Below are 13,046 nucleotides of genomic sequence, written 5' to 3'. Positions count from 1 at the left end.
TTCCTCTTTTGCTTCCCACATAATCCTAGGATATATCCCGTCAGGCCCGGGGGACTTGTCTATCCTCAAGTTGTTCAAAATGTCCAACACATCTTCCTTCCTAACAAGTATCTCCTCTAGCTTACCAGTCCGTTTCACACTCTCCTCTTCAACAATACGGTCCCTCTCGTTCGTAAATACTGAAGAAAAGTACTCATTCAAGACCTCTCCTATCTCTTCCGACTCAATACACAGTCTTCCACTACTGTCCTTGATCGGACCTACCCTCGTTCTCGTCATTCTCATGTTTCTCACATACGCATGAATAAGCTCGGACTTTTCTCTCTGGAGAGAAGGAGGAAGAGACGAGACCTGATCGAGTTATACAAGATAATGAGTGGGATAGAGTCAACAGCCAGAGACCTTTCCCAGGGCAGGATTGACTGGTACAAGGATTCATAGTTGTAAGATATTAGGAGAAAGGTATAGAAGAGACGTTCTTTACGCAGAGAGTTGTGAATGCATGGAATGCGTTGTCAGTAGTGGTGGTGGAAGCAGAGTCATTGGGGACATTTAAGTGACTGCTGCATCTGTACATGGATAGCAGTGAGTTGAGGGATGCATAGGTTAAGTTATTATATTTTATATTAGGATTAAACCTCGGCACAACATTGTGGGCCAAAGGGCCTGTTCTGTGCTTTACTTTCCTATGTTCTATGTTCTATGTAAGTCACCAGCATCAAATCTCTCACCAGCCTGTAGAAAGCATTGATGAAATCATCTAAGGATTCACCTGCATGCTGCACTTTTTAAAAAATCCAAAACCCTTCAGAATTCTGCTTGTTCTGATGTTGAAAGAATAGTGAAAAGCTTTCAACAACTCCTCAAATTTATCTTATGTTTCATCTGTCACTTGTCAAGCGTTCAGAGATTCCCAGCAGTATGGAAGCAGATGATTCAGCCCATCGAGTTCACACTGACCCTCCAAACAATATCCCACCCGGACCCACCATATTCCTGAATTTCTTGTGGCTAATCACTGAGCCGACACATCCTTGGACACTATGGCCAATTCAGCTGTCCTGCACATCTTTGGACTGTTGGAGGAAACCCACGCAGACACAGGGACAATTTGCAAGCACTGTACAGACAGTCACCCAAGGATGGAATTGAACCCAGGTTAAACGATGACATAATTTGCGACCGTCCAGTTGTTTTCAGAGTACATTTAACTTACATTTCAGCTTCTGTATTATTTTCCAGTTTAGAAGATATTGAACATGACAAGAAGTGATTTCTTCTCCATCCATAGCCCTCAACTCCTTTGCCAAGCAAGCATCTCTCGAGCTCAGCATTGAACATATTCAAAGCAAATTGCTAAGAATGAGAGAACTCTAAACACAAACAGCCCTCACAACGAAGAATTTCATCATGATCTCCTTCTTAAATGGGAGACTGCCTGACTGTGACCCCAAGTTCTAGATTGTTCCACAAAGGAAATATCTCAGCATCTCTCCTCTTTGGCCTTCAAATGGAATAGAGGGGAATACATAGTCCAACACGTCTCTCTTCTGAAAACATTGTTCCTTGGCGGCCTGAAGAATAAAAAATGAGAGTGGCATGCTGGCTCAGTGGTTAGTACTGCTGCATCACAATGCCAGGGACCCGAGTTTGATTCCAGCCTCAAGTGACTGTCAGTGTGGAGTTTGCACATTCTTCCCGTGTCTGCATGTGTTTCTTCTGGTTGCTCTGGTTTCCTCCCACAGTCCAAAAATGTATAGGTTAGGTGGATTAGCCTTGGGAAATGCAAGGTTACAGCATAGGGTGGGTGAGTCTGAAAGTCATTGTGGACTTGTTGGGCCAAATGGCCTGTTTCACACTTTGGAGATTCTACTCCATTCTATGATCAAAGCTTCTTAGCATTCCACATTGTTGTCATATGAGCCCATCCTTTCAATAGAAATATGCCCTTAAGGGAGCTAATCAGTCTGTGCTTACTGCCAATCACAAAACATGGCCTTCCAACCACTAATACTAAAGAGTGGGATGTTTTTCATTAGACAGAAACACCCCAGAGTCTGCACCATCTGGTTACAAATGCACTCACATCTCATTAAAGCTTTCTATTGCTATAAGCAGGGAAGGTTTATTACAGTTTGGCCAAGAGTGAATTATACTTGTGAATTAAATGAAAAATTTCTGGCAGACTGGCCACTTTAATGAGTTATGATAGAGAGTAAGATTTGGAGCCAGCTGACACTGATGAAACAGAAGTCAATTCTCAGGATTTCATATGATTGACAGTTTTGATGGTCTCAATCTGTTTATTAATAAGTATGCATAATCAGCTTCGATGCTGTCCAATTCTCCTGTATTGTGGTCAGAATCCCTTTTTAGTCTGGATATAGCTGGAATAGTGAATACAATTGGGTAAGACAAAATAAGTTCATTAAAGGTGATGTTATGTTACTGGATGGATCATGGGAATGACCTAAATATGTTGCTCTCTCTCATTCTTGCATTCAATTACTGCTATGCCGTTCTTTGTGTAAACTACCTGTAAGTGCACACAGTGCTTCCACAGACTGGCAACGTTAAGTGTCAACTATGGTTCAGCCATTTCATCTCTTAGATACTAGGTTCCAAATTTAAGTTCAGCCCCAGGCCTTGAGCACAAAGTTGTGTGCTGATGCTCCCACGCAGCATTGTGGAAATTCTGACTTTTGGATAAACTGTTAAGATTAGATTCCCTACAGTGTGGAAACAGGCTCTTCAGCCCAACAAGTCCACACTGACCCTCCGAAGAGTAACCCACCCAGACCCATTTCCCTCTGACTGATGCACCTAACACTATGGGCAATTTAGAATGGCTAATTCACCTGACCTGCACATCTTTGGACTGTGGCAGGAAACTGGAGCACACGGAGGAAATCCACACAGACACAGGGAGAATGTGCAAACTCCACACAGACAGTTGCCCAAGGCCAGAATTGAACCTGGGTCTCTGGTGCTGTGAGGCAGCAATGCTAACCACTGAGCCACCGTGCTGCCCCAAACTGAAACCCCACCTGATACTCCAGGTGGGTGTACAAAATTCCCATGGCACAATTTTAAATAAAAGCAGGTGAGTTATTTCTGGTGTCCTGACCAATATTTATCCCAGAGCTGACATTAAAACACATTATCACATTCTGTTTTTGGGAGCTTGCTGTATGCAAATTGGCTGCTGTGCTTCCTACATTCCATTGGTGACTGGACTTCACAAGTACTTTACTAAATCTCCAAGCTCTGAGGTATCTGATGATGTAAAACTGTACATGTAAATCCCAAGACATTTGTCTTTATTTCTTTATTCACGAGTTTGTATCGATGAAATACTAATAGATTAGCATTCATGGACAAATGAAAAATAATATACTGCTATTATTTCAAGCATGTGACTCGAGAAGGAAAATATGTTTTTTTCTAGTGGTCACCATTAGAAAATGGATTAGGATGGACATTGGGGTTGTCAAAAACATGGTGTAACTTTAATTCCAAAACCACTATAGGATGCACATTTAGCATAAGGGATTATTAGTTATAATGCTAATAGCTGGATGTTTATAGAGAAAGATATTATTATAGATTTTCTCGAAATCTATAATAATATTCGAAATATTATTGGAAAATTCGAAATAATCAGGCAGATTCAACATGATTTTAGAGAAGAGAAATCATGTTTAACTAATTCATTTAAGTTCTTTGAAAAAATGCAATGTTAGGGGGTTGCACAGTGGCTCAGTGGTTAGCACTGCTGCCTCACAGCAACAGGGTCCTGGAATCGATTCTAGCCTTGGACGTCTGTCTGTGTGGAGTTTACACATTCTCCCGTGTTTGCGTGAGTTTCCTCCGGGTGCTCCGGTTTCCTCCCACAGTCCAAAGATGTGCAGGTCAGGTGAATTGGCCAAGCTAAATTGCCCATAGTGTTAAGTGCATTAGTCAGAGGGAAATGGGTCTGGATGGATTACTCTTCGGAGGGTCGGTGTGGATTTGTTTGGCTGAAGGGCCTGTTTCCACACTGTAGGTAGTCTAATCTCAAATCTATTATGGCCTTCCCCAAACTCAACATCCAGAACCTCAACCTGAGCTACAAATCTTCTCAAAACCCATTAAGTCCTTACTGTCTCCAAGGAACTAATTGATGTTCTACATTTAGATTTCCAGAAGGCATTTGATAAGTTATCATGTCAAAGTTTATTGTGGAAAATAAACACTAATATAGGACAATATAGGACAAGCCAAACAGAGAACAGCCAGGGAATTCCTAGAGGCATGGCACTCATCTACAGATTCAATCAATAAGCACATTGATCTGGACCCAATATACCGGCCACTGCAGCGGACAGCTGGAACTGACAACCGGAAGCGGCAGATTCAAACCACTACAAATGCCAGAGGAAAGATCACAGAGCGCTTCACAGGAGGCTCCCAAGCACTAAGGATGTCACCTAGACAGGGGACGAAACGTCTGCAACACAAATTCCCAGCTCGGCGAACAGAACCACAACAACGAGCACACGAGCTACGAACCTTCTCACAAACTTTAAACACTAATGATGTCAAAGATAATTTTTGCACAGATTGGCCAACTAATAGGAAAGAGAGTGGAGGTATAATGGGTCGTTTTCTAATTGTCAGGATGTAAAGAATGGTCTGCAATGGGAATGGTGTAGGAGTCTTAACGTTTTCCTATCTATATAATTAACTTAGCTGAAGGTGCCAATTACATGCTTGCTAAATTTTCTGATAACACCATGATAGGTAGAAAAACAAGTTATGAGGAGGACATGAGGAGGCTGTAAAGGGATGTACATTACTCAAGTGAGTGAGCCAACATCTGGTGAATGAAGTATAATGTGGGAAAATATGAAATTGTCTCTTTTGGCAGAAAGAATAAGTACAAAACATGGTATCCAAATGGTGAGTGATTGCTGGGCTGTGAGATGAAGAGGGATCTGGGCATCCAAGTACATGACTCACAGACATTTAGTATGCAAATACAGAAAGTAATTGAGAAAGCTAATAGTATTGCTTATTGTGAGGAAAATTAAATATAAAAATGACATTTTCTTCAGTTATAGATTATGCTGGTGGTACCACAACTGGAGTACTGTGTAAATCTATTTTATTTAAGGAAGGATTTAATTGCATTGGAAGCCATTGAAAGAAAGTTTACTAGACTAATATCTGAAATAGGTGAGTGAGTTATGAGTAAACATCAATCAGGTTAGGTTTGCATTTGCTGGAGTTTGGAAGAGTCGGAACACATGATTGAAACATACAAGATTCTGAGAGGTCATGACAGGATGGAAATGGAAAGAATATTCCGTCTTGTGGGAGATTTTTGGACTGACAGTCACTGTTTCCAGGGTAAAAGGCAACTCATTCAAGACAGAGACTGTATGAGTCTTCAGAATTCACATCCTGAAAAGTTAGTAGAATTAGAACTGTTACATATTTTCAAGCCAAGGGGAGGTCAATTCTGTAGAAGTGTGAGACTAGATTAGCAATTAACTTATTAAGCATCAGTTGATAATTAAGAAGGCAAATGGAATATTGTCCTTCATTGATAAAGGGATGGAGTTTACAACCAGGGAGGTTATAATGCAGCTGTATAGGGTTCTGGTGAGGTCACATCTGGAATACTGTGCACAGTTTTTGTCCCCTTACTTGAGAAAGGTTATACTGGCACTGGAGGGGATACAGAGGAGTTTCACTAGATCAATTCCAGAATTGAGAGGGTTGCCTTATAAGGAGAGATCGAGTAGACTGGGACGATATTCATTGGAATTTAGAAGAATGAGGGGGTGTCTTATGAAGGGCATAGATAAGATAGAAGCAGGGAGGTTGTTTCCACTGGCGGGTGAAGCTAGAACTAAGGGGAGACCAGATTTAGGACTGAGTTAAGGAGGAACTTCTTCACCCAAAGAGCAGTGAATCTATGGAATTCCCTGCCCAGTGAAGCAGTTGAGGCTAACTTGTTGAATGTTTTTAAGACAAAGTTAGATTTTTGAGCAGTCAAGGAATTAAAGGCTCTGGTGAGCAGGCCGTCAAGTGGAGACAAGTCCATGAAAAGGTTAGCCATGACCTTATTGAATGGTGGAGCTGGGTCAACAGATCAGGTGGCCTACGCCTGCTCCTATTTCTTATGTTCTGATAAAAGATTGTGGGATTGAAGGGCTTACTCCTTCTCCTGATTTGTTTGTTCATATTAGCTCACATGGAACTGGGACCTGAGTATGAATGGTTCTAGAGATGTCCTTCTTAAGTCTTTCTTGTGAATAGTGTTAATAGTAAATAAACGTTGTTCATTCTCAATAACAGGATTGCAGGCTCTCTCCTATCGAGTGGACTTGCACATTACACAAGTGTTAGGCAGTGACTGTCTCCAGCAACATAGATTTGAAAACCGGTAAAACATGAAAATGATGGAACTGCTCAGACATGTCTCATATACCTGTAAATAGAATTCCAGTTCATACCAGGCTATCATTTTCAAGTGTTACTGTCTTCATTTTACTGGCTTTTCCCTCTGGGAAGTAAAAGCAAGTCTTTAAATATCAAATAGGTCATGCTATATTGAGGATGCTGATGTCGAGGACACTTTTTTGATTCCCTTGAGTGATATTGATCACTTACCTCATCAGGTTGGTCACAGAGAACCACAAAACAGACTTGTAGATCTAATTGAAAACATCAGTGATCTTTGTAGTTCAAAAATTATTTCTGTACATAGAAGAAACAGACAAGCTGAACAAGGAGAAAGGGTTTGATGTTCATATGGTTGTTTAGGAAGGTCTTGAAAGAACAATAAGGTATTTAGTTAAAGAAGGGAAAAGATATTTGATTAAGCTTGTCCAATCACATATTATTGTACAGTGCTTGATTGGTTTAGTCTGTAAGTGAATGAGTCAAGTAAATTAAACTAACTCTCAGGGAGAATGTTTTATTGAGTCTCGACATAGTTCCTAACTATGAGCTGAAGGTATTTGAAAAGTCTGTAAAGTACTGAGACAATTTAAGTCATATTAATAAATTGTTTCAATTTGGAACTATTTCAGCATTACTTTGAAAAAACTAACTTATGCAGCAACTCAATCCAACCAGAACACCAATCATTTATTTACAATACAAAGAATAACTGTATTGTCAAAATATGAAAATTTACTTGGCTTATGCCAAGAACTCCCAACACTGAAGAATGCATGTAGATTTTTGATGCAAGGAATGGAAGGTAACTTTAGATCCATGTGAGATCAGAAAGAAAAGCTCTGAATTAATATATAAAAAATACTTAAAGTCAACAGTTCACAAGGCCAAGTGAATTTTACATTCATTCAATATATTGGAATCTGAAATAACGATTGCATTTAAAATTCTCAACTGTATTTACTTTGCAAATTAGATAGTCATTTTATTTCAACAACTTCCATTACAATATTCCTTCTAGTATTTATATTATATTATTTTACAATTTAATTTATAGTCTCCTGCAGACCCTTCAGCAATGAACAAACAGTACTGGAGTAAATCATTCTCCAAACTGAGCAATTGGTTATGGGTAACCTCTGCTTTGATGCTGAATTGAATATTTGGCTTGTGGCTGAGCGTTTGAGTGTTATAATTCCGAGAGTATTCTGAAAACTTGTGGGAGCTGCCTGATTCATTCACCACTCGTTTTCTTTCTTTTGCTCCGTTCTGTTATTGATACTGGCATCCACTTGAATTTAGCAAAAGATTTCTGAATTATTAAGTTTTACAATTGTTCAACTTTTAAACAAAAGCATACAATTTATCTATTTTCCAAGCTCCTGATTTCTGATTGCTATGGAAACTTCTGAGATTTACTTGTTTTGCTTCATGCAGTCGAACAAAACCTTTAGCGTTAAACAGAAATTAATCATAGAGCTCAGCTTTCTCTAGAATGCTACAAGTTTTTCTTTGACACTTTTCCTCGCACACCCATGTGCCTCAATAATAATGAAGACAGACACAACATATCTGTTCAATGCATCAGTTTCCATTTTCAATTCCCAAGACTCTCTCTAGAAGACTAACACTAGCTCTGGCTTATATCTTCCCATTTAATTACTTTATAGAACACTTGCTATTTTTTTTTTAATGATACTATCTAGGTTCCTCTCTTTTTCTACTTTCTCCATTCCTTTTCAATCATTCTTTGCTGGCCCATAAAACCTGTCCAATCTTCTGATTTATCCCTAACCTTTCTACAATTGCACAATGTTCCTTTCAAATTGATACTTTCCTTAACTTCTTTATTTAGTCACAGATGATGCATCCCTCTCAAGGTGTTTTTTGCATTGTTGATCTTCCTACACACAAATTGGCTGCCACATTTCCTACATTGCAGCTGTGAGTACACTATGAAAAGACTTAATTGACTATAAAGATAAAACCTTTCTTCGTCTTGATTTTTTTCTTTTCACAATGACTATAAATAAAAAGAAATGGAGAAATTGGCAAATATTCCACATCCATTTTGCTCAAATGCTTTGATAACTTCTTGATCATTAATTTTATGATCCTCACAGTTTGGAATGAGGCCTTTCAGCCCATCCTGCCCATACTCACCTTCCAAAGAGTATCCAGTCCAATCCCTGTAACCATGCATTTCCCATGGCTAACCTACTGCACCTGTACATCCCTGAACACAGTGGACAATTTAGCATGGCCATTCCACCTAATCTGCACATCTTTGGATTGTGGGAAGAAACTGGAGCAGCAATAAGAAACCCACACTGACACAGGGTGAATTTGCAAACTCCACACAGACAGTTGCCCAAGGCTGAAATTGACCCCAGCTCCCTGCCACTGTGAGCCATTGAGTCACCCAAGTAGAAAGGAAATGACCAGAACATGAGATGCCTCAAAACCAATTGAACCTTTTCAACAGAATCAAGATAGCAAACCACCAGGAAAAACCAGTGCTAAAGGTTAAAGGCGCTGAAATTAGTCTGTGCAATTCAAGCAAGGAAACCTACTGAAAGTAGGATGGTGTAGCATAACTATTTGCTGCATACATTCAACTTATGTTTGGATAAAGCCATTAAATGAATCAATCCAAGTCTTGTCTTATTTACTGTTAATTCAGCCCATCTTCTAATTATTAGATATTTACATATGAAAAGATATGGTTTACGTTACAAGGCACCCTCTTTGTTGATTTCATGGTTCTGAATAAACCAATATTTATTGAATGAGAAATGGCTTAGTTTGACATTCAATACTTAATTTTATAATTATGTTGATTTATAAATACTTTTTATTCGTAAAATACATTATTTTTATCCCATTACTAAATCCACACATAATGAAATTGCTGGACTGACTTTAGATAGCTTTCTCAATGTAAAATTGTTCACTATATTAAAAGATCTATAATTTAGGATTTGTCCACGTAAAATGTCCCTCTCATAGTTACTCACATTCAAGTTTTCTACTTTGCCTTCTAATGACAGGTTAATGAATTTTCAAAATCCTCCACAGCTTTCTGATGCAGAGGACTCAGAGTGAAACTATATTGTAGGATGGATCGTGACAATTCATGACTACAGGAAACAACCATTCCATGAGTGTAAACCAGAGAAAACGGGGTTTGCTGAATTGTGAGTCTCTACCTCCTTTATATCAAAAACATGAATTAGGAGCACAAGTAACTTCTCAAACCTACTCTGCCGTTCAATAAGACCACCATTGACATGTTTACATTTGAAATTTTACATTCCTATCTAGCCCCATTAATCTTTTGATAGCCCTTGCCTAACAAGAATCTATCTACTTCTGTCTTAAAAGTACTTTATGGTCCCTTCTCTACCACCTCCTGAGGCAGTGAGCTCCAAAATTGCACAAGCCACTAAGTGAAAAAAATTCCCCTCGTTAGTGTTCTTAAAAGGGTGATACCTAATATAGAAACAGTTCCTGCAGGTTCTCGACTGAGTACAAGAGGGAACATCTTTCCATGCGCACATTATCAAACCATTCAACATGAGAATGGAAACAAGCCCAATCTGTCTAACCAGGGCATAGGTTTAGGGTGAGAGGGGAAAGATATAAAAGAGACCTAAGAGACAACTTTTTCACGCAGAGGCTGGTACGTGTATGGAATGAGCTGCCAGAGGAAGTGGTGAAGGCTGGTACAATTGCAACATTTAAGAGGCAATTGGATGGGTATATGAATAGGAAGGGTTTGGAGGGATATGGGCCGGGTGCTGGCAGATGGGGTTGGGATATCTGGTTGGCATGGACGGGTTGGACTGAAGAGTCTGTTTCCATCTCTATGACTCTGTACATCTCTATGACTCAATGATTCTAAGACAATCCACTCATTCCATCAATCTCGTGAACATATCTTGCCTGAATCTTTGAGATTTCTTTGAGACATCTCTTCTGAACCATTTACTGTCCTACTTAAAAACTCAAATTATATTGCTATGAAACCCAATAGAATTTAGAAGGCAAATTGTGACTTCACCTGACGAAGGGGTAGCACTCCGAAAGCTTGTGATTTCAAATATACCTGTTGGACTATTACCTGGTGTCGTGTGACTTCTGACTTTGTCCACCCCAGTCCAACAACAGCACCTCCACATCTTGACTTCATTGAAGCTCTCAAGATATTGTGGAGAACAGGAAAGGTAAATTGTGAAGCAGAGTGTCTACTAGTCATGGAGTCAAGAAGTGGGCCATTTTCTAAAATTTAGAGCAAGCCTTTTCAGAAGTGAATTTAGGAAACACTTCCACATTTAAACTCTCTTCTTCAAATACTATTGATGATATCATATTGACCTTTTGCAAACTTGTAATTTTAGACTGAACTTTGCACTTCTGATATACGGGAGAGTTACCACTTAGAGGCCCTTTTCAAGCTTGTTTTTGTGGGGACAACTGTCTATTTATTCAGGTATTGTATATCATGTAGGGGCCAGAAAAAACCTAAAAATTAGAACCAGCCTGTTCTGGAGTGGAAGTAAAAAACATTGAACTCAAAAGTCAGAAAAAGTTCAGAACTGTCTTCTCAAACAGTGCTAAGCCAGTTACTTTAAAACTTGTGACTGGTACATTTTTGTCCAACCAAAGGCATAAAGGTTTAATGGGGAAAGGAGAAAGGCATTGTGTCTTTGAGGTTAGGTCATCAGTGTCATTATGATTAAGTATCTTATTGTTTGGCAGGACAGGTTCAAGGAGCCGAGTGGCCGATATCTGTTTCTTTATTCATAAATTGCAGTGCAGCATTGTGGAGATGCAAATGGGACAACTTCCTCACTGTTGTGCTGCTTTTACCAGAGGCTCAACTTAATGTTACAGAGAGATTTGATTCCTAACATTATGAGCATCATCCCCACACATCAGATAAAACTCACTCCCATTGGCTACACTGTAGCAAATTATTTCCACTGCTGGTGAGTCTACATGCAGGTGTGATAAAGTGGAGCAATGTGATCAATTCATAACTCCGTGTGAAATGGCCAAATCAGCTGTGTTTAACCACTGTAAAGCTTCATAAAGAAATTAAACCAGACAGACTTCTCAACCTCAAACACGGCAATGGCACATGCATCTTCATTGATTCAGAATTCAAGGACAGCCCAATGGCTCAGTATGGTTACCTCACAGCACCAGGAGGAGAAAGTGAGGACTGCAGATGCTGGAGATCAGAGCTGAAAATGTGTTGCTGGAAAAGCGCAGCAGGTCAGGCAGCATCCAAGGAGCAGGAGAATCGACATTTTGGGCATAAGCCCTTCTTCAGGAAGGAGAGGCCCTCTGGCCATCTTCAGTATGACTCCAATTGTTGGATAGTTTTCCCCTGGTTCTTATTGATTTCAATTTTGATAAAATTCCTTAATACTATATTTGTTCAAATGTTACCTTCATGTAAGGGACAGTTCTCCACACTTTCCTTCTTGAGGTCAGTTTATCTTCCAAGTTTTGACCCAAAACTCTAATAAGATCAGGAGCTGAGTGGGCCCAATAAAACCCGAAAACTCGTGTGCAGATTATTGTTGAGAACCCTTGATAGCAGTATTGATAACAAATTGGTTATGATGATCAAAGGTAGAGTGAGGCAGTAATTTGGAGAAAATGAAGATTGCAAATGCTGGAGATCAGAGTCATGAGTGTAGTGCTGGAAAAGCATAGCAGGTCAGGCAGCATCCGAGGAGTGGGAGAATCGACGTTTCAGGCGTAAGCCCTTCATTAGGAATGGAGGCATGAAGCAGTAATTTGACTAGTTTAATTTGTCTTGCTTTTTGTGAACAGGACATTGCTGGTAAATTCCATTTGTTGTCAATGTACTGGAACAGCTTGGCTAGATGATCAGCAAGTTCTGGAGCACAAGTCTTCAATAATATTGCCAGAATGTTTTCAGGGGCCATCGCCACTGCAGTGTCAATTACTTTCAACTGTTTCATAATATCATGTTGAGGGAATCAAATATTGATATCTGTTGCACTGGGGACTCTGGAAGAGACTGAGATAGATCACCCACACAGCTCTTCTTGCTGAAGATTGGATTCAGCCTGAGAATAAGGATATTTTCCTCCACTAAGTTGCTTAATTGTCCAGGAATCCAAACTGAATATGGCAAGACTGCAGAGTTTTGATTTGATCTAACTGTTGTGCAATTGCTCAGCTCTGTCCAATGCATACTGTAGAATCAGTAGAATCATCAAATCCCTACGACATGGAAACAGGCTATTCAGCTCATCGACTCCACAGCAACCCTCTGAAGAGCATCTCATCCACCCCCACCCTATCCCTGCATTGCCTACATCCAGTCCCTGTACACCTCCATCCCCCATCACAAAGGACTCAAAGCCCTCCGCTTCTTCCTTTCCCGCTGTACCAACCAGTAGCCTTCCACTGACACCCTCCTTCGACTGACTGAACTGGTCCTCACCCTGAACAACTTCTCTTTCCAATCCTCCCACTTCCTCCAAACCAAAGGAGTAGCCATGGGCACCCGCATGGGCCCCAGCTACGCCTGCCTCTTCGTAGGATATGTGGAA

The sequence above is a fragment of the Chiloscyllium plagiosum genome, chromosome 7, assembly GCF_004010195.1.
Source record: "Chiloscyllium plagiosum isolate BGI_BamShark_2017 chromosome 7, ASM401019v2, whole genome shotgun sequence".
Classification (NCBI taxonomy): domain Eukaryota; kingdom Metazoa; phylum Chordata; class Chondrichthyes; order Orectolobiformes; family Hemiscylliidae; genus Chiloscyllium; species Chiloscyllium plagiosum.
This window is presented reverse-complemented; position numbering follows the sequence as displayed.